The sequence below is a fragment of the Tenrec ecaudatus genome, chromosome 13 (genome assembly GCF_050624435.1).
Source record: "Tenrec ecaudatus isolate mTenEca1 chromosome 13, mTenEca1.hap1, whole genome shotgun sequence".
Lineage (NCBI taxonomy): Eukaryota > Metazoa > Chordata > Mammalia > Afrosoricida > Tenrecidae > Tenrec > Tenrec ecaudatus.
This window is the reverse complement of record NC_134542.1, coordinates 126,036,604-126,059,758: the sequence shown is the minus strand read 5'-3', so window position 1 is coordinate 126,059,758 and position 23,155 is coordinate 126,036,604. Positions and strand designations below refer to the sequence as shown.

At 41.9% G+C, this 23,155-nt stretch overlaps 1 protein-coding gene and 1 pseudogene across 1 annotated transcript in view; one reads left to right on the top strand and one right to left on the bottom strand.

The window, feature by feature from the left end:
* Window positions 1-23,155, bottom strand: part of CLASP1 (cytoplasmic linker associated protein 1) — a 348,219-nt gene that overhangs the window by 181,961 nt on the left and 143,103 nt on the right. The gene's annotated exons all lie outside the window — the stretch shown is intronic.
* On the top strand, window positions 18,201-20,405 carry LOC142424672 (myb/SANT-like DNA-binding domain-containing protein 3; annotated as a pseudogene).

Genomic DNA, 23,155 nt, shown 5'->3' with positions numbered 1-23,155 from the left:
CAGCAAACCCATGGCAATTGAAGAAATACAGAAAGTTATCAAAGGAGTACCAACACGAAAAATCCCCTGGACCAGATGTCTTCACATGAAAATTCTACCAAGCATTTAGAGAAGAACTAATGCCAATCCAACACAAGTTGCCGAACTCTTTCTATGAAGCTAGAAGAACTCTGATACCAAAACTGGCTAAGGATCCCACAAGAAACAAGAACTATAGACCAATATCCCTAATGAATATTGATGCAACACTCCTTAAAAAAATACTGACCAATAGAATACAAAAGTATATAAAACAAATAATTCACCATGACCAAGTGGGATTCATACCAGGGATGCAGGGATGGTTCAACATACGAAAGACCATTAGTATCATTCTCCATATTGACATGAAAAACAATAAGAACCACATGATAATATCGATAGATGCGGAAAAAGCATTCAACAATATCCAACCACAATTCCTGTTTTTAAAATTCCTCAAAATAATAGAGCTATATATGAAAAATGAACAGCCAACATGGTAGTCAATGGAGAAAAGACTAACACAATCCTACTGAAAAGGGGGACCAGACAAGGATGCCCCTTGTCCCCACTCTTATTTAATATCGTGTTGCAGGTTTTAGCTAACAGTATTAGGCAAAGAAAGAGATCAAAGGTATTTTCGTGGGGAAGGAAGAGTTGAAACTATCTTTATTTGCAGATATATGATTTCATATATGGAAAACCCCAAAGCTGCACAAGGGGAGTACTGGAAGCAATAGAGGAGTTTGGAAGAGTGGCAGGATACAAGATCAATAAACAGAAATCCATCAGACTGTTATTCACATCCGATAAGACCACAGATGAGGAGATGAAAAAGGTGGTGCCCTTCACAATAGCCAAGCACAAATTGAAATAACTAGGGATATACCTGACCAAAGGAACAAAAGATCTATATGAGGAAAACTACAGAACACCATTACAAGAAACCAAGAGCAACCTCAACAAATGGAAGAATAGCCTATGCTCGTGGATTGGAAGACTCAATATAGTAAAGATGTCAGTTCTGCCCAAGGTACTACATAAATTAAATGCAATCCCGATACAATTACCCTCATCTTTCTTAAAGAAATGGAAAAACTGATTACCAACTTCATACGGAGAGGGAAGAAGCCCAGAATTAGCAAAGAACTCCTCAAGAAGAAGGGCACAGTGGGAGGGCTTGCTTTATTTGATTTTAGCACATATTATACAGCCACAGTGGCCAAAATCGCGTGGTATTGGTACAATGACAGATACCCAGACCAACAGAAAAGAATTGAAAACCCAGAAATAAAATCATCAGCATACAGACAACTGATCTTTGATAAGGGTCCCAAAAATATCCAATGGGAAGCAGATGTCCTCTTCAACAAATGGTGCTGGAAAAAAGGGATATCCACCTGCAAAAAAATGAAGCAAGACCCTTATCTCACTCCGTGCACAAGAATAAACTCAAGGTGGATCACAGACCTCGAGGTAAAACCCCAAATTATTAGAGCTATGAATAAGGAATTGGTCCCCAACTGAGAACTTTGGCACAGGGAATACATAGGCTATCAGAAATAGGGAAGGACACAAACACAGAGGGAGCACAAATTGACAAATGGGATATACTGAAGATAAAACACCTGTGTACATAGAAAGAACTCACCAAGAGAGTAATAAGAGAGTCCACAGACTGGGAAAACACCTTTAGCAATGACACAGCAGACAAAGGCCTTATTACTAAAATCTACAATACTCTGCTAACTTCCAAAAAGAAAAAAACTAATTGCCCACTGAGGAGGTGGGCAAAGGACCTGAACAGAAGTTTCACAGGGGCAGAAATCCAAATGGCCAATAAACATGAGAAAATGCTCCCAATCTTTAGCCATAAGACAAATGCAAATTAAAACAATTAAATGTAAATTAAAACAACATCTAACACCCTCAATAATAGGGCAATGCATAAAATCAGAAAGCAACAAATTTTCCCAATCTTCAACTATAAAAAAAAATGCAAGTAAAACAACAATGAGGTACCACCTAACACCCTCAATGATAGCCCAACTCAAAATTCAGACATCAGCAAGTGTTGGAGGGGCTGTGGTGAGATAAACTCTCATCCACTGCTGATGGACCTGTAGGTATATACAGCCACTATGGAAATGGATCTGGCGATATTTAAAATAGATGAAAATCGAGCTACCATATGACCCAGCAATCCCCCTACTGGGCATATACCCAGAAGAGACAAGAAACAAATCACATCGTGGAACAGTTCATGATTGCAAGGAGTTGGAAACCACCCAAATTTCGATCAACTGATGAGTGGATTAAAAAACTGTGGTACATACATACAATGGAGTTGTACACATCGCTAAAAAGCATATGTTAACATATGAAGCATATTGCCACATTGGAAGAACTGGAGGAAATTATGCTAAGCAAAGTAAACCATGCACAAAAGGACAAGTACAACATGAGTGTGCTGAGGTAAGCTTTAAAAAATGCCAAAGGGGCATAGGGAAAAAGTGTACAAACATTCCTGGGGTGAGGGCCGGGTAGCACGGCAGGAACCAGACCAAATCCAGGGATACATATGATAGCCAACTAAAAAGGAAGGGGGAAAAGGAGTGGGGGAGGAAAGAAAGAAATGGGTAGTGGGGGAAGAGGCCACTAAACCACCAACGGGAGGAGATTGTTTATATCTCCACAAGTAAGAGGGACCGACTTCAACCCGGTGTTCCAAGATGTGAATGCAACATGCCGGACTGGAGTAGGAAATCAGTGGAGAGGTCTGAGGGTATGGCCCCAATCCCAACTACGTGGACACCTGTCCCTCCACCCAGAAGAATTTATATCAGAAGACAGCACTGAAGCTACAGCTCAGGGAGAGGGACATGTCTGGTCAGAGCACATGGGAGCAAATGAAGGGGGAGGAAGAGAGAGTGGAGCACATCCTGGCCCACCAAGCCTTGAGGATGATATTCCTTCTCAGTGCAGCCAAGCCACAGAGAAGACCCTATGGCTGACCCCACTATGAGACTTGACATCCCTCACTGACCCATAGTCCTACAGGGGACAACACTGGAGACACAGTGTAGGAACTGCACCTGATCTTTGCTCACCACTAAGGGCGTGCAAAAGAACCGAAATGTGAACAGAACAACAAAGTTCCCAGAGAATACCAAAAATAAACTTTGGGGCCAGGGTTGGCACTCAGTCAGACTCAACCAGAAAACACTCCTGAAGGCCAACTATAGGCTTCACTTTGTTGATGTTTTTGTCATGGACTTTTTGCTGTTGTTGTTTTGTTTTCTTTTGTTGCTTGGTTTTGCTCTGTCTTGTTTTTGCACATGTTATTATCTCTGAAGGTCTATCTAAATAAAATAAGCTGGATGAACAATCTGGAGAAGAAAACAATGGGATCAATGGGAGAAGGGGAGGTGGGAGAAAGGAAGTGTGTGTTAACAAACCCAGGGACAAGGGAACAACAAGTGATCCAAAATCACTGGCAAGGAGGGTGTAGGTGGCCTGGTAGGACGTGATCAAGAGTAATGTAACCAAGAGGAATTACTGGAACCTAAATGAAGGCTGAGCATGATCGTGGGACAAGAGGAAAGCATAATGAAATAGAGGAAAGAATTAGGATACAAAGAACATTTATAGTTTTTTTAAAAAGGCATGTACATATGTAAATATATTTTTAGATGAGGATGGGGAGATAGATCTATGTGCATATATTTATAGGCTTAGTAAGGTAACAGATGGACATTGGGCCTCTACTCAAGCACTCCCTCAATGCAAGAATACTTTGTTCTATTAAATTGGCATTCAATGATGCTAACCTTCCCTACACAATCGCTGAAGACAAATGGGTGCATAAGCAAATGTGGTGAAGAAAGCTGATGGTGTCTGGCTATCAAAAGATATAGAGTCTGGGGTCTTAAAGGCTTGAAGGTAAACAAGTGGCCATCTAGCTCAGAAGCAACAAAGCCCACATGAAGAAGGACACCAGCCTGTGTGATCACGAGGTGTCAAAAGGGATCGGGTACCAGGAATCAAAGAACAAAAAAATCAAATCGCTGTGAATGAGGGGGACTGCATATTGGGGACCCAAGACCCATCTGTAGGCAATTGGACATCCCTTTACAGAAGGCTCACGGGGAGGAGACGAGCTAGCCAGTGTGCAGTGTTGCAACAATGAAACATACAACTTTCCTCTAGTTCCTGTGCTTCCTCATCCCACTATCATGATCCCAATCCCAACTTACAAATCTGGCTAGACCAGAGGATGTACACTGGTACAGATAGGAAGTGGAAACACAGGGAATACAGGACAGATGATCCCTTCAGGACCAGTGCTGAAATTAGTAATACCTGGAGGATGGAAGGAGGCTGGTGTGGAAAGGGGGAACTGATTACAAGGATCTATATATAACCTCCTTCCTCAGGGACAGACAACAGAAAAGTGGTAGACGTCGGACAGTTTAAGATATGACAAAATAATAATGTATAATTATCAAGGGTTCATGAGGGAGGGGCAGCAGGAAGGGAGGGGGAAAATGAGGAGCTGATACCAAGGACTTAAGTGGAGAGCAAATGTTCTGAGAATGATGAGGGCAATGAATGTGCAGATGTGCTTTACACAATTGATGTATGTATGGATTGTGCTAAGTGTTGTATGAGCCTCCAATGAAATGATTAAAAAGAAGAGGAAATAAAATTATACATAAAATGAGAAAAAGATAATGCAAGCTTTATATCCTCAAAGAGATTAAATTCCAAAAGATTAATTATAATGTCCAATGTAATAAAAATGCCATAGAGTGGTGCTGTCAATCAATCTGCACAGGGCAAGTCCATATTTCACCTATATGGAAATATCTTCCAAAGAAGGGAAAGGGAGACGGGGACATTCATACTAAGTGATAAAAGGATATTTTAAACTCAACCCTAAGAATCCCCTTCATCCCTTGTATTTACCCTATGGAAACTAGCAGTCAGAGAAAGATCGTTACACTTATGACTTAGCAATTTTATAAAAATGTAGTATTAAAACAATGAGCATGTATGTTGCTCTATCAGCTGTCACATGGGAAACTATAAGGAAGACTGGCACGGGAAAGGTAATTACTTACCTGGCTTCTTAACCAGATTAGTAGGAGCAAATACTCACACCAATTCTTCACTTTTGATTATCTCATTATCCAACATTTTGAATTTAAAACAATAACAGAAAATGTATCCAATTATATTGTGCACTAATGTACATTTGGTGAGAATGAGTAACATTGGCTGTAAAGGCTGACTTTTTTTGCCCACCAGGGTGAGTCAAGCAAGATTCCCAGTGATGGGGAGGGGACGGAGGAAAGAAAAGAGATTCTCAGTGATATAGCAGTTACATCATGATGAAAATGTCAGGCTAATGTAACGATGAAGTCTGGTAGTTATGTGATGAGGAGGTGTTCTTCCATGTTCTCATCTGGCAGAATCCTCCATTTTCATATAAAACTGATCTTCAAAGAGTGCCAGGTTCTTAGAGTTCTAGTGTTAAGGGAGGCCTTGAGTAGAGGTCCAGAGTCGGTCTGTTATCTTAATACTTAACATATAAATATATGTGCATTGTTCCCTATTCCTTTCATTGTAAATTAGTGTATTTACATATATACATATATACATGCCCATAGTGACACCTCTTTAAATAGCTATTGCCTCCTATTTCTTTTTTTTTTTAAACATTTTATTAAGGGCTCATACAACTCTTATCACAATCCATACATATACATACATCAATTGTATAAAGCACATCAGTACATTCTTTGCCCTAATCATTTTCAAAGCATTTGTTCTCCACTTAAGCCCTTTGCATCAGGTCCTCTTCCCCCCCTCCCCACTCCCTCATGAGCCCTTGATACTTTATAGATTATTATTTTGTCATATCTTGCCCTATCCGGCGTCTCCCTTCACCCCCTTTTCTGTTGTCCATCCCCCAGGGAGGAGGTCACATGTAGATCCTTGTAATCGGTTCCCTCTTTCCAACCCACTCACCCTCTACCCTCCCTGTATCACCCCTCACACCCCTGGTCCTGAAGGTATCATCCACCCTGGATTCCCTGTGCCTCCAGCTCCTATATGCACCAGTGTACAATCTCTGCTCTATCCAGATTTGCAAGGTAGAATTCGGATCATGGTAGTTGGGGGGGAGGAAGCATCCAGGATCTGGGGGAAAGCTGTGTTCTTCATCGGTGCTAATCGCACCCTGACTGACTCCTATTTCCTCTATTTCCTTTCACCTTCCTCCTATCCCACTATCAAGCTCACCCTCCATTCGACTCTCATTCATTCCTAAAGAATATATTGCACTTGATCTCTCATTGTTTCCTTATCCCTGAGTTTGTTGGCTCCTCATTCCCCCTCTCCGCCCCCTCCTCTCCCATGTCCTCCCAGAACCACTGGATCCACTGCTTTCTCCTCAGGATTGCTCATCCTGCCTATCTTATATAGATAAGACATAGGGCAAAAACATAAACAAAACAAGAAAAAGAAAATAGATTGTTCTAGGTCTGTCTGCTAACCCTTATGTATGTCTTCTGATCAAGTCTGATGAGGTGCCAAGCCCAGAAGAACATCAATACCCATTTCTGATAAAAAACACTGCACAATAGTAAACATGCTCAATGTGGGGTGAATGAAAACATTTTCCCAAGAATGGGAACTTGAAACGGGTGCCCCTTACCACCATTCTTATTCAACACCACACTGGAAGTCTTGGCCCGATCATTACACAACAAAAAGAAATCAAGAAAATACACCTGTACAAAGAAGTGAAACTCCCTTGACTTGTAGATGACATGATTTTCCACACTGAGAACCCCAAGCACTCCCCCAAAACACTGTTAAAAACAACTGGGTGATTTACTATAGTAACAAGATAAAATATTAACAAGTAGAAAGCAATTGGATTCCTATCAACCAAGAAAGAGAGCGCTGAAAAGGATATAAAGAAAACGCAATTTACAAATAGCCACACAAAAGATGAAATACTTAGGAATAAACTTATCCAAAGGGACAAAAGACCTATGCAAAGAAAACTATAAAAGATTATTACAGGAAACTAAAAAGACTACACAAATGGAAGCATAATCAATGTTCATGGCTATGAAGAATTAGTTTTGTGAAAATGTCAAAACTACCTAAAGCAATTTAAAAATAAAATGAAGTTCTGGTCCAACTCCAACTTTCGTTCTTTATGTAAGTGGTAAAACTAATTACCAACTTTATATGGAGGGGGACAAAGCCCAGGATACATATAGAACTTCTCTAAAAAGAAGACCAACCAGGAGATAGCATCCATTTCAAAATCTAAGGAAGCCACACTAGTGAAAACAGCTGGTACTGGTCCAATGACAGAACATATAGACCAATGGAACAGGACAGGAAATTCAGATATAAAAGTTTCCACCCACACGCAATTAATTTTCAACAAAGCACCTAAAGCCATTAAACGAGAAATTAGCACTCTTTAACAAATGGTACTAGAAAAATAAGACCTTCTACAGAAGAATGAAATGGGACCCAAGCCACGTTTCAAGCACAAAAACGATTTAATCTAAACTCCAGAGTTAAAAGGATCATCTAGGAGAAAAGTAGAGTTTCGTATGGGCACTACTGCAGGTCATACACAGACTACCAAATATGATCAAAGAAGCACACACAATGTAAGGCCAAAGAGATGATGGCGATTAACACGGGGCATCTAGGACGGATCAACCCCTCAGGACCAACGGTGAGAGTGGCGACACCGGGAGGGAAAGGAGTGTAGAAAGGGGAACAGATCTCGGGGATCTACATATAACCTCCTCTCTGGGGGATGGGCAACAGGAAAGTGGATGAAGAGAGACGCCGGCAGTGGAAGATAAGATAAAATAATAATTTATAAATTATTAAGGGTTCATGAGGGGAGGGAGCATGGAGGGAGGGGGAGGGAAAGAAGGAAAATGAGCTGATTCCAGGAATCCAAGTCGAAGGGGAATTTTGAGAATGACGAGGGCAACGAATGTATAAGGGTGCTTTGCTCAACTGATGTATGTATGGATTGTGATAAGAGTTGTATCAGCCCCTTCATCTGCTCCCGTGTGCTCTGATCAAATATGTCCATCTCCAAGAGCTGCACAGTCAATGTCTGCAGATGAAGGGGCAGGAGGAGAGAGTGGAGCACAGCCTGGCCCACCAGGCCGTGATGATGATGTTCCTGAGTAGAGCAGCCAGTCCACAGAGAGAACAACATGGCTGGCCCCACTATGAGTCATGATGCCCCTCAGTGACTAAGGGCGATACAGCGGACAGCACCGGAGACACAGTGTGGGAATTGCACCTGACCTGATCCCACCACACCGAGGGAAATCACTGGGGGAGTGCAGCGGAACAGCAAGGGAATGGAGTGGCAAGGTCCCCAGGGAATGCTGAAAGTGGACTTCGGGGCCAGGGCGTGGTGCCCCAACAGACTGGACTGGAAAACGCTCCTAAGGGCCAGCAAACGATCCCTGAACTAACTACAAGCTTTTCTCTTGTGAACTGTTTTATTCTGTTCTTTGTCAGTGGTTTGTTTTTGTTGTTTTGTTGTCTGGTTGTATACTGTTGCTTTGTTTTCCTCTGTCTAGTTTTCGTGCATGTTAGTGACTCCACAGGTCTGTCTGAATAGGACAGGCTGGATGAACTATCTGGAGGAAAAACAACGGGACCGACAGTTTTGGGGGGACTTGGGGTGGGGGGGTAGGGGTGGGGTAAGGAAGTGGTGTTAACAAACCCAGGGACAAGGGAAAAACATGGGACCCCAAATGGTAGAGAAGTGGGAGTGGCAGGCCTGCTGGGAAATGATCAAGGGTAAGGTTGCTTAGAGAAGAGGTATACTCTAGCCCAGGTGGCGATGAAGCATGGTAGTAGGGCAGGAGGAAAGTCAAGGGAGATGGAGGAAAGAGCTAGGAGTCAAAGGGCATTCATGGAGGTCTAGACAAAGACATGTACATGCAAATATATATAGGAGGATGGGGAAATAGATCTATGTGTCTATATTTATAGGTCAAGTATTAAGGTGGCGGGAGGACCTTGGGCCTCTACTCAAACACTCCCTCAATGCATGAATACCTTCTTTTATTAAATTGGAACTCTATGATGCTCACTCTCCCGACACAACGGCTGGAGCCAAAGTGGGTGAACAAGTAAATGTGGTGAAGAAAGCTGATGGAGCCCGGCTATCAAAAGAGATAGTGACTGGGGTCTTAAAGGCTTGAAGATAAACAAGCGGCCATCTAGCTCAGAAGCAACAAAGTCCACATGGAAGAACACACCAGCCTGAGTGAGCGAGTGGTCCCAAAGGGATCAGTTACCAGGCATCAAAGAACAAAAAATCATATCATTGACTGCACACCTCCATGATAGGATCGCTGAAGACAAATGGGTGCATAAGCAAATGTGGTGAAGAAAGCTGATGGTGCCCGGCTATCAAAAGAGATAGTGTCTGGGGTCTTAAAGGCTTGAAGGTGAACAAGCGGCCATCTAGCTCAGAAGCAAATAAGCCCACATGGAAGAAGCACACCAGCCAGTGTGATCACGAGGTGCCCAAGGGACCAGGTATAAGGCATCATGCAAAAAAAAAAAAAAGATATAAGTGTGTGTATGTATGTGTATATATGTGTATATGTATATATGCATGTATATATATGTATATATATATCATATTAAATGAAGGGGGAAGTGCAGAGTGGAGACCCAAGGCCCAAGTGTCGACCAATGGAGATCCCCTCATAGAGGGGTTTAGGAGAGGAGATGGGTTAATTAGGGTGTGAGGTAGTATCGATGAAGAACACAGCTTTCCCCCGGATCCTGGATGCTTCCTCCCCCCAACTACCATGATCCGAATTCTACCTTGCAGGGCTGGATAGGACAGAGGCTGTACACTGGTGCATATGAGGGTTGGAGGTACAGGGAATCCAGGGTGGATGATACCTTCAGGACCAAGGGTGTGAGGGACGATGCTGGGAGAGTGGAGGGTGAGTGGGTTGGAAAGGGGGAACTGATTACAAGGATCCACATGTGACCTCTTCCCTGGGAGAGGGACAGCAGAGAAGGGGGGAAGGGAGACTCCGGATAGGGCAAGATATGACAAAACAACGATGTATAAATTACCAAGGGCATATGAGGGAGGGGGGAAGGGGGAGGGAGGAGGGGAAAAAAAAGAGGACCTGATGCAAGGGGCTTAAGTGGAGAGCAAATGCCTTGAGAATGATTGGGGCAGGGAATGTATGGATGTGCTTATACAATTGATGTATGTATATGTATGGATTGTGGTAAGAGTTGTTTGAGTCCCTAATAAAATGTAAAAGAAGAAAAAAAAATGATTAGGGCAAAGACTGTACAGATGTGCTTTATACAATTGATGTATGTATATATATGAACTGTGAAAAGAATTGTATGAGCCCCAATAAATTGTTAAAATTAAAAAAAAAAAAGAAGTGGAAAAATAAATAAATAAATAAATTGTAAAAAACTAACAAGAGAGAAAAAAAAGAGTTGTATCAGCCCCCAATAAAATGATTTATAAAATAAATAAATAAAATATTTAAGCACATCAAAATATTTTATCAAAAGAGTAAAATGAGAGCCCATGGATTGGGAAAAATTCTTTAGAAATGGCACAAAAGAGAAAGGGGCGAATTTACTAAACGCTACAAAATTCTGTAACAATAAGAAAATAAATACAAGAAAGGATGGGCAAAAGACATGAGTAGACAATTCACCAGGGATGACAATCGAACAGGTAACAAACACGAGGGCAGGTTCAAGATCACTAGCCATCTGGGAGAAGAAAGTCAAAACAGTGATGGGGTAACACCTTACATCCACAATAGTCCAATTTAAATGAGAAACAAACAAAACACAGAACAACAAATGCTGGCTCAGGTGCAGCGAGACTGGAACTCTTATACGTTGCTGATGGACTTATAAATATATACAATTGTGTAAAATGATGGAAATAGAAATACGATATGACCCAACAATACCCAAGGAAGTAAGGGAGATAGCAACAACAGACGTTTGACCTCTCATTTTCATGGCAGCGCAATTTACAATAGCAAGAAACTGGAAACAGCCTATATGCCCACCAGTATTAACAAAACCATGCTATAGACACACAATGGAATACTATGCATCCCTTAAAAAAACGGTACTAATACCATGAAACACTTCATGACATAGATGGGCCTGGAAACCATTATGCCAAATGAAGTCAGTCAGTCACAAAAGGTTAGCCATTGTGTGAGTCCACTGCTATTTGGATAAACAAGACGACAGCAGGCTTCCGATCTCAGGTCATGTAATACAGTCAGTCTCCAAGCAATGAGTCAGAAAGTATGCCTAGTGGCCATGAGCCACCCATCACCCCTTTTATATGTACATCTTAAAACCCCTTCAACAGAGGGGACCTCACTTTAAGCAGGGTCAGTTTTTCAAGGTGGAGGAGAGAGAAAAGGCCATTCAATTACTTCCATACAACATGGTACTACGGTCACTCCAAATCAACAGGAACTCCTACAAGTGATGCGTAAACCTGATGAGAGATTTAAGCCCAGGAGGAAGAGGAGGGAAGGTAATTTTGTCTAAGAACTAAATGATGCCCAGTCAGCTACCACTCCAACTACTCTGAAAAGGATACAATGAGATCATGCATAGATTGGGAGAAAAATATGGAGTAGAATTCAAAAATGATTAAAAAAAATTTTTTTTAATGCCCAGGCTTACTGGTTGGATAGAAACTGCCAGAACCCTCAAGATGATGGCCGTTTGGCACCAGTCAGATCTGGAACTGAATTCATCTCTTTTTTCCAATTAATCACTAATTTAACATTGAGTAAGACTGGCATTCCCCAAGGACAAACTTCAGAGAATCAGGCAGGAAGGAAAAACAGGAAATAGAGGAAGTACGATATTAAGAGGGTTGCAATGGATGAGTTCAAACAAAACGTGTTATTAGTAGTTAACGTAAACTAACGATCTTTTCTATAATCCTTTTCCTAATGCACAATAAAAAAGTTTTTTAAAGATAAAGGCATCCTTAAATAATAAAAATAAAAGACTCCCCACACAATGTCAAATATAGCCTTCACTATTCGCGTTCCGAAAGTGAAATCTTTCCCCTGTGCTCACAATGCGCAAATGCTTGTCAGCGCATGAGAGAACGTAACATGGCTGGGCTGGCTGAAACTTGGGTGGGAAGGAGAACTTGAAAAACTTGTTAAAGAAGATCAAGGACTGTAGCCTGGAGCATGGATTACAACTCAATTTAACAAAAGCAAAAGCAACACTGGACAAACAGGTAACATCATAATAAATGGAAAAGAAATCGACATTGTCAAGGATCTTGTCTTGCTTGGATACACAAGTCCCTGCTCCTGGAAGCGGCAGTCAAGATATCAAATGTCACATTGTAGTGGATAAATCTGCTACACAAGACCTCTTTCAAGTGTTGAAAAGCGTGGATCCATGCTTTGCTCCACGATCAGACTTTCTGACTTGAACATCAAAGTTCAAAAAAGCTGCTCAATGTTTGTAACTTTGCTCAATAGTCTAACTGAAAATCAGACTTGAACAAACCTTTCCCTGTTGAGGGTGAAGTCCCCCCCTCCTTGCATGTCTCCTGGGACACAAGGGCGATACACCAGTCTAAGTAAAGCTAAGCAGTCAACTGCGAGAACCATCCTAGAGTTAAAAGAAATAAATAGCAAAATTTGAAAAAGGTTGCTGCTTATCTGATTTGGTAGCTGAATAAAAGATGGCGAAATCGATATTATCAACATTTTCTTAAAAATTGATTAAAGCAGCTAATGTAGCGAAAGGTATAAGATTGTTAACCACGAAACAAGAACCAAGATCACTAAAAAAGTTGATAAATCAGTTAACAACTCCATGGAGCTAGCATCTGAGAAACTAAAAGCCTCAATAGTGATGTAAAGTTCAGGAAAAGGAATTTGTAAATGTAATGTTGGGCCTCAGAACCAATTATTTGGCTTTCCATTATTTCTCATGGAAAAAATGTAATCATTTCTTGAGCTTTTCAGTGTGTGGACACAAATTTGGAAAAAACTGAGTCCGACAACCCAAGCATCCCTGTATTTTCCACCACGGCGGCACATCCTATGCATGTGAAAGTGGGACACTGAATAAAGGAGACCGATGGAAATTGGGTGCATCTGAATGATGTTGCTGGTGAAGAATACTGAAAGTGCCGTGGGCTGTGAAAAGAACAAACGCATCTGTCTGGGGAGAAGTACAGCCAGGATGCTCCTTGGGGCAAACATGGCTTTGGACGTGTTCTCAGGAGAGACTTGTCCCTGGACAACGGCATCATGCATGGAAAAAGAGAAGGGCAGTGGGACGGAGAAAGGCCTTCAACAAGATGGGCTGACACAGTGGTCGAACTGTTCTTTAGAGACCTCTAAAGGGGTGGTTTTGATCTGTTTTCTTAAAGAATGATCATGAGGGCTTATTATGAAGATCTAAGAAAACTGCACACTGAAGAGTGTTCAAGGTGGTCAAAATGTTTTATAGGTCTTTCACTACAACGACAGTGCTCGTCTTCATGGTAAGTGTGATTCAAGTCTCTCCATGACAGACCAGGAATTCATGAATAGGATTGGGGCGTATGCAGAGAAACAGCAGAAACAAAGTTCCAATTTCCTATGAACAATAAAGCTCTCTTTGACTAAGCAGGAGGATAGGGCTCACATTTTCAGCACGAAAGGAGGCCCTACGAGCTCTTCCCCTTCTGAAGATTCACACTTTAGTGACCACCAGCATGCATGCACACACCATTCTCAAACTGTTTAATGATAGTCAGCTATAACTGTAAGTAAGTAAGCCACATTCAACATTAATTTCATTTCTGTGCAAACAAATCCATGAAAATTAAAGATTCCAAAAGTGAATTTTAAAATAGAAAAGACGTTCTTCCAAGGTTCAGGGAACTGAGGAATAATTTGAAAAGATCGATATTTGGGCCCATTCCAAAGAAAGGTTAACTAACAAAATGCAGAAATTACCAAACAAACATAAAAATCATATCCCCCCAATTTTGCTGTATTCCCATCAACAGGGATCTGTCATTTTACTGACTATGCACACATAGATTAGGGGGTATCCAAAAATATGGGAATGGGCTAGGTGAAGCAGAGCTGTCATAGCGTGCATTTTCCCACTAGGCAAGCATCCAGCAACTTGCTCTGAGTCAGTACACCTGGGAAGAGTCTGGTCAGTGAATTTTGTCATAAAAGCAGTTTCCCTCGAATCTTGTTTTTTGTTATGGCCAATTTCAGAGAACAACATGCTAAGTGTAATTTTGTTTCCTGTTCTTGAAAAATGGCGTAGAAACTCTTGTGCAGTGGAAGACAACTTATAAGCACAGAACATTAGGAAAAACCCAAGTGTACGAGTGGTTTTCTTGTTTCAGAAAAGGTGAAATGTTGATTAATGACAAAGCTTGTTCTGAATGTCCATCAACTTTCCAAACGGACGAAAATGTCGACTCATAGTGCATTTGGAGTTCATTCCACCAGATCAGACTGTTAATCTCGCTTTCTACTGAGGTTCTGAAAAGATTTTGTAACAGTGTGTGGCCAAAAAGGCCTGATTTGTGGCAGAAAGGGGACTGGGTTTGCCACCAGGACAATGCACCTGCTCATGCAGCCATCTCAGTGCGCCAGTTTTGGGCTACAAACAGCAGGCCTCTCTTACCCCCAACTCACCTGGTCTCACTCTGTCCAACTTCCTTTTGTTTCCAAGAATGAAGAAGGGCATGAAAAGACAGCAATTTGATGATGTAGAAGAAATGAGGGGGGAAACGAGGGAGGTCTGTCAGCCATCCAAACAGATGAGTTTGAAAATTGTTTCCAAGAATGGAATCACAGATTTGACAAATGTATTAAATGTAATGGAGGTTACTTTGAAGGAGATAAGGTTGTTTGGTTTAAAAAAAAAATCTAAATACGTTGCTTTGAAAAAAATTTAGATTTTGGGGTATCCTGTCATATTTATGTGGATCATTGCAAACTAAGGACATTGTGAAGAATGGAAATTCTAGAACCCTTAACTGTGCTCACATAGAGCGTGTACGTATAGAGGCAGACATTCAAGTAAAGCAAGGGATTTCCAAAGGTCTAAAATCAGGAAAGTGTGCATGTCAGGGGGCATCCTTTCACTACCCTTATTCAACCTGTGTGCTAAATAAGTAATCCGAGAAGCTGAATTATATGAAGAACAACACAGCATTAGGATTGGAGGAAGGCTCATTAACAATCTGATAAATGCAGATGGCACAACCTTGCTGCCTCAAAGCCAAGAGGACCTGAAATACTTATTTGTCATGAAGGTCAAAAACTTCAGGCGTCAACGTGGATTATCTCTCAACATAAAGTAAGCAAAAATCATTACAACCAGACTAACAAACATTAGCAATAATAAGTGATAAAGAGATTAATGTTGTCAAAGATGTCACTTTACTTTTTGCCCACTATCAACCTCCATGGAAGCCGAAATAAAAAAAAAAATCACACAATGTATTGCATTAGGCAAATTTGCTGTACAAGGCATCTTTATGTTGAAAAGCAAAAACCGTGGTATTTTAAATTCCTTCATTTGCATATGAGTTAGACAAGAATAAGAAAACAAAGAATTGATGGCTGTGAATTACTGTGTGGGTGAAGAAGATTGAAAGTACCATGGACTGCCATGAGAACAAACAAATACATTTGAGAGACCTTCTAGCCAGAAAGCACCTTAGAATCATGGTTGGTGAGACTTCATCTCACATATATTGAAAATATTCACCAGACTGATCATTCCTAAAGCTGGACACCACGCCTGGTAAAGCAGAGGTACATATATTGAACATATTCACCGGACTGATCCAGCCCTAAAGCTGGACACGACGCCCAGTAGAGGGTCAGTGGAAATAGGAAGGCCTTCATGGGAACTGGGTGCTGTGGCTTCCACAATGGGCACAAAGAGGAAACCTCGTTTGCTTTAGTTGTGCACAGGGCTGCTAGCGTGTGAGAGCGCATAAAATAGGACCGAACAATAAACAAAAACAATGGTACTGTGGTGATCATTAAATAAAGATTGTTCATATTGTAGGAAAACATACTGAAATACTTCAACACTCAAAATCACTGCCAGTGAGTCAATTCTGGCTCCCACTGGCTCTACAGACAGGGTAGAACTGCCCTGTGAGTTCTGGAGACTGAAATTCTTTAGAGGGAGAGGCGGGGGCTGGATAAAGATACATTATCTGTGGAATAGAGATTAAAAACTGACACTTGTTGAAGCTGGGTACATAGATACATGATTGTTCACTATCCTTTTCTTGCTATTTTAATATAGCTTTTATTAAATGCTCCATAATAAAGACTATTAATGTTAGGTTGTCAGAATGCTTCCCTGATTTGAAGAAAACACTCCAGTCTGTTAAGAGAATCTGGCTATCAGTTATGTTTACCCAGGAAAGCGGGGGTTTAACTTCACAGGCCTCTCAGAAATGAAAACCTTACACACAGAAGTTACAGGATAGTACAAACAAACATTCTCCTAGGTACAGCAAACAAGGAATTAGTAACAAATTTTTCATGTGTCTTTTATCTCAAAGCAGTTTTCATGCAGAGAAGGTAGCCAGTTCTCATTTGGGCAATGTTCCAAGAAAAAGGAAGTTTTGAGAAAATTCAGCAGGATCATTTGAAAAGTCTACACAAAGAATCATTTTAAGGTTGTCTCAGAGTGCTGGAGATGGGGATAAGGTTGTAGATTCAGGATATAACTAGGCTTAAAACCCACAGGAATAAATGATAATATACTTGTATGTAAAAAATGAGGAAGGAGGGGGCATCAAAAATGAATTGTAAAATTGTGTGTGAAATCAGTTGCTGATACAAGACTAGGATAAAGCCACATTTGACTTTCACATTATTGTCTTTCAGCAGGATACAGAAATCTGATCAGATAAGCACACCCCAAGCACAAGAGAACATAGCAAACAGGCAAGTGCTGTGTACAGGCTAACAGTTGAGAGGCCGGCACGCGCGGCAGATAAATAGTTTAGAAAATTGTGCGTCCACGTGGCATAGCTCTGACTTCCACATGTCAACCTGACAAGGCTCGAGGGCCCAGTCAGTCAAATATTCTTCTAGTTGTTATTATGGAATAGCTATCATTGGATTCAATACAAAATCGAACCAGTTGGTCTAAGTGAAGCAAATAATACTGCAACATGCAGATAGGTCTCAACCTCCATCAGTTGAGAGCCTTACAAGCAAAATCACAGGTTTCCCTACGGCATGTTCTATCTCTAAATTATAAACACTTTGCCAGAATCCCTACACTTTTTTTGCAGCCTGACCTAAAAATTTACAGATGCAAACCTGCAGGACAAGGAATCTCTAGTCTATTGTCTATTAGACTTGTTGGAAAAAAAGAAAACAAAATATTACGTCAAATCATGGTAAGTATAAGTTGAAAGTACTAGACTCTAACATCTGCTCTGCCCTATGTATCAAGTCTATTTAGATAACACTCTCAAACACGGTATTTAATAGTGGCAAATATATACCATATATACTCAAGTATAAGCTGACCCAAATATCAGCTGAGGCACCTAATTTTACCACAAAAACTGCATTAAAAATGTGCTGAAAAACTCAACTTACACACAAGTATATATGGAAAAGAAACAGGTCATTTTAGTATTTTTACATGTACAAATCAATGACATTAATTAAAAGGATCGTGTTGGCTTAAAATTTTTACAGCCTCAGGACATTAAAATTTTGAAGGCTAACCTATGATCTAAAATTACTAACAATCCTAGAACAGATTATATATAATACAACCAGTTATCCAAATATAGAAAAGGTTCTTGGCTTCCACCCTGGCCCGAGACCCGCTGACAGACCTGCAGGTGCATGATGGCCCGCAAGGGGGGGCTCTCAGCATTATCAGTGGGGCCTGGCCACCAGGGAACCAAGACTCTCCTGGCTGAACAGCCTGTGATAGAGGCCCACAAGGTTTCCAAGCCTCACTAGCCCCTCCCCTTTCTTCAAGGCCACCTTGTTTCAGCTGCTGGGTTACTAACAGCTAGGAGAACACAGTGGAAAATGTAAAACAACAAAATCATGAGACCTGCTGAATACACCTCAGAATTTTTAAAAGGCAACCTGCTTGTATGAGTGGAGAAGTACAAATACGTGCCTGAATGTGGGAAGAGTAATGCGCTAAACCCCACAAGCAATGTACCTGGCGAGCTCTGGCCCAGAAATACAATTCTCAGCCAAGAGTCTCTCTGTGGGATTTCAAACAGCTGAAGAAGCGCTGGGAATGCATGAAGGCTAGGATCAAAAAACAACTTAAAATAATGGCCCATGAAAGCCTCCAGAGAGTGAAGCGGAGCATCAGGTCCCTGCTGCCTACGCCATGTCCTGGAGGTGAAGATCACAAACAAGGTGCCCAAATAGCTCCACTTTCCTCAGAGTGTCCCAGACAAGGAGCCTGAGGACTACCCCACCAATCATTTGCTGTTTCAAAGAGAGAGCTGTGTGATTATGGTCCCCTCCTCGTGTGGGGGGGCCGCTCAACCAGAACTTTCATGCTCAGCAGTCAGAAAAATGGCCAATAAAAACAACAGGAGCTGGTGTGCTTCTTCCATGTGGGCTTTGTTGCTTCTGAGTTAGATGGCCGCTTGTTTACCTTCAAGCCTTTGAGACCCCAGATGCTATATCATTTTGATAGCTGGGCACCATCAGCTTTTTTCACCACATTTGCCTATACACACATTTGTCTTCCACGATCCTGTCTGGAAGGTGTGCATCATGGAATGGCAATTTAACAGAACAAAGTGTTCTTGCATTGAGTAAGTACTTGATTGGAGGTCCAATGTGCATCTGCTGCCTTAATACTAAATCTATAAATATATGCATGTAGATCTATTTCACCATCATCCTATATATCAGGTGTCAAAGAACAAAAAAATCACATCATTGTAAATGAGGGGGAATGCAGTGTGGACACCCAAAGCCCATCAGTAGGCAATGGGATACCCCCTTACAGAAGGGTCACAGGGAGATGAGAGAGTCAGCATGCAGTGTGGCAACAATGAAACAACTTTCCTCTAATTCTTAAATGTCTTCCCCCTCCCCACCCCACTATCATGATCCCAATTCTACCTTACAGATCTGGCTAGACCAGAGTATGTACACTGGTACAGATAGGAACTGGAAACACAGGGAATCCAGGACAGATGATCCCTTCAGGACCAGTGGTGAGAGTAGCGCTACCTGGCGGGTAGAGGGGAAGTGGGGTAGAAATGGGGAACAGATTACAAGGATCTACATATAACCCTCCTCCCTAGGGGATAGACAACAGAAAAGTGGGTGAAGGGAGATGTCGGAGACTATAAGACATGACAAAATAACACTAATTTATCAATTATCAAGGATTCACATGGGAGGTGAGAGCAGAGAGGGAAGGGGAAAATCGAGGAGCTGATACCAAGGGCTTAAGTGGGGAGCAAATGTTTTGAGAATGATGAGGGCAACGAATGTAAAATGTATTTCCACAATTGATATAAGTATATGGATTGTGATGAGTTGTATGAGCTCCCAGTAAAATGACGTTTTAAGGTAAATAAATAATTTGGGGCCCTACACGTCAGGAAACAGGATGGCACACTGGTTATGCATGGGGCTGCAAGGGGCAAGGTCTGCTGCTGTAAAGTGCCAGCTGCTCCTCAGGAGAAAGATGGGGCTTTCTACTTCGGTAAAGTTCCTCTTTCAGACACTCAAGGAGCATTTCTTCCCTGACCTAAAGGGTCGCTAGGCGTTGGCATGGACTCGAAGGTAGTGAGTATGAGTAGTACACTGTAGCAGATGAATTCCCACCTTCAAAGTAACCACAGTAATGTTAGGCATGTGGGAGTTGGATTGATATTAAACGGTATTTTAAAAGAAAAGCAGTTATCGTAAGAGATGGTATAGTAAATTTAGAATAAATTTATTCTTATACTTAGTAAATTGAGGGAAAAAACTATAGGAGCACAGCTTCTCAGGAAGGGCCTTTAAAAAAAGATGCACCAGGAAGCATACCATCAACAAATGTCCATCTTCCATCTACAGCTGATACAAATGAATGAGGTACATGTGACCAGAGTCCAGCTGATAGAACGTGAGTGTGCGGGGACCGATGACACAGGATAAAAACAGAAGTGCTCAATAAGAGAAAACCTTGGGACTGAAAACTTCAGGCTGCTACTAAGGAATGGCCGGCCAGTTTCCTCATTTAACCGGCCCTTTCCCAACTCACCCTAAGACTGCAGCTGAGTTCCTTACAGTTACACTCTTGTAATTGTGTGCTTGGCAATAAAAGGGTGCGGCATGAACACATGGTCTGTTACCTGTAAAAACAGAGCAAGGACTAGGAAACTTAGGGCGGTTGGTACTCACTTACTTAAGAATGCATTCACGTCAGCGCTTTCAGTGGCAAAGAAGCTGTTTTAGTCTTCTACAGTTTACCACTATGAGTGCGATCATTCTGAATTCAATGTCTCTTGGATTAGAATTCATAAACTGAACTTCTTGTTAGCAAGTTTTTGCTAGCTTCTCAACCACACAGTAATTCACTGTGATCTCCCTCCCCTCACATTTCTGAAATCACAAGATTTACCCACTGATCCTCAAATACCATCACAAAGTTTCATGAATGAAATTCAGATACTGGAAACAATAGGTTGTACTTCAAGCCCTGCTCAGATTTTGTCTATTTCTCCAACAATATTTATTGAATGGTTATCATGTGCTATGGGAGAAAGCGGTTGTTTTCTATTCCCGAGAAGAGTTACAGTCTCTAAAACACCTAGGGGTAGTTTCTACCCTGCCCTTTAGACTGCAATGACCCAATGGAATCGGAATCGACCCAATGAAGTGAATTCCGTTTTGAGTTTTTTAACAGCACATGCCAGTTACTTCTTCAGAGCACTAAGGATAATAGAAATAAAGGTCTTATTACCATCAGCAAACGAGTTACAGTAATAAATGCTCAAAATAAAAATTAGGGCAGCGGAAGGGGACAGAGAGTGACTGGGATGTGTCCTTCTGTTCTAGGTCGATAATGAACAACCAGGATATTTATGAATTGAGGAACAGGGAAATGGTGAGACCCATGAAAAGTGTCCTAGCCAGCAAGCCCCCATACTGGGCACAGATATACCCAAAAGAAATGAGAAACAGACCACAAACAGACATCAGTGCTCCAATGTCCATCGTGGCACAGTTGACCATCACAAAGGGTTGGACACAACCTAAATTTCCATCAGCGAATGAATGGATATAGAAACTCTGGTATATACAAACAATGGAGTACTACACATCCCTAAAAAGCAGTGATGAACGCATCACACTTTGTCTCGTGGGATGAGTTGGAGGAAATTATGCTAAGCAAAGTAAACCAAGCACAGAAGGACAGGCACCGCACGAGTCCACGGAGGTGAGCTTCAAAAGCACAATGGGCGTAGGGGGAAAGCTCTAAATGCATAAATTCTCAGAGGGCGGTCCAGGGTCTCTGAAGGGGTCAGACCCAACCCAGGGATGCATATGGCAGCCAACTAAAAAGGAGAAAAGTTAAAAAAAAAAAAAAAGATGAGGGTAATGGGAGAAGAGGGTACTAACCCACCCATGAGGAAGGTACTGTTCAAGTCTCCACAGGAAAGGGACCAGGCCTCGTCCAGGTGCACCAAGCCTCGAGGTCAGCATACCAGCAGGAAGCAGCATAAGAGATAGGACTGTGGGGCCCGCCCCAATCCCCGCTATGTTGACCCCTTCCCCAGAAGAATGCGCTAGAGGATGACACTGAAGATACAGCCCCGGGAGAGTGGCGGGTCTGCCCTGACCACATGGGAGCAGAGAGAGAGAGAGCAGCGAGCCTGGGCCACCTATCCTCAAGGAAGACAATCCTGCTCTGAGCAGCCAATGCACAGACAACCATAGTGCCGCCCCAACCACAAGACTTGACACCCCTAACTAATCCACAGCACTATGGAGGGAAGCACTGGAGATACCGTGCAGGTACTGTGCCCGGTCGGACCCCTCCCACACCAGGTTGAAACATGAATGGAGTGCAACAGAACAGCAAAGGGAATTCCCCCTAGGAATCCCGAAATAGACTTCTGACTGGGGTGGGGGATTGGGGGGCAGTCCTTGGCACCTCATCAGACCTGACTGGAAAACATTCATAAGGGCAGCAAAGAGATCTGGAACTATTTACAAGCTTTTTTCCCCCATGTCCATCTATACAAGATAGGCAAGACTGTTTACAATTTCAAGGAAAAAACAGCGGACCAATGGTTCGAGGAGGAGATGAGGGAAAGGGGGGGGGGGTCGCCAACAAACCTAAGGACAAGGGAACAAGAGATCTAAAATTGATGGCGAGGAGAGCGTAGAACACCTGGTGGGGTTTGATCAAGTGCAATATAGCCAAGACAAATTACTGAGCCAAATTCAAATATGATAGTGGGACAGGAGGAAAGTAAATAGAGAAAGAACGAGGAAGCAAGAAACATTTATAGAAGTATAAATATAGGCATGTATATATTAAATATATTAGCATATGACAATAGGGATATAGGTCTCTGTACATATATTTATATGCTAAGTATTAAAGTAGCAGATGAACATTGGGCCTCTTCTCAAGTCCTCCCTCAATGCAAAAACACTTTTAAAAAATCCTTTTATTGGGGGCTCATACAATGCAAGAGCACTTTGTTCTAATAACCTGGCATTCTGTGATGCTCACCTTCCTGACACAATTGCTGAAGAAAAAACGGGTACATAAGCAATGTGGTAAAGAAAGCTGATGATGCCCAGCTATTACAAAATAGTGTGTCTGGGGACTAAAAGGCTTGTAGTTAAGCAAGTGGTCATCTAGCAGGGAAGCAAAAAGCCCATATGGAAGAAGCACACCAGCCAGTGTGATCATGAGATGTGGACGGGACAGATATCAGGCAACAGAAGAAGACTCAATCATATCGATGCAAATGACGGGGGGCAGAGTGGAGACCGAAAGT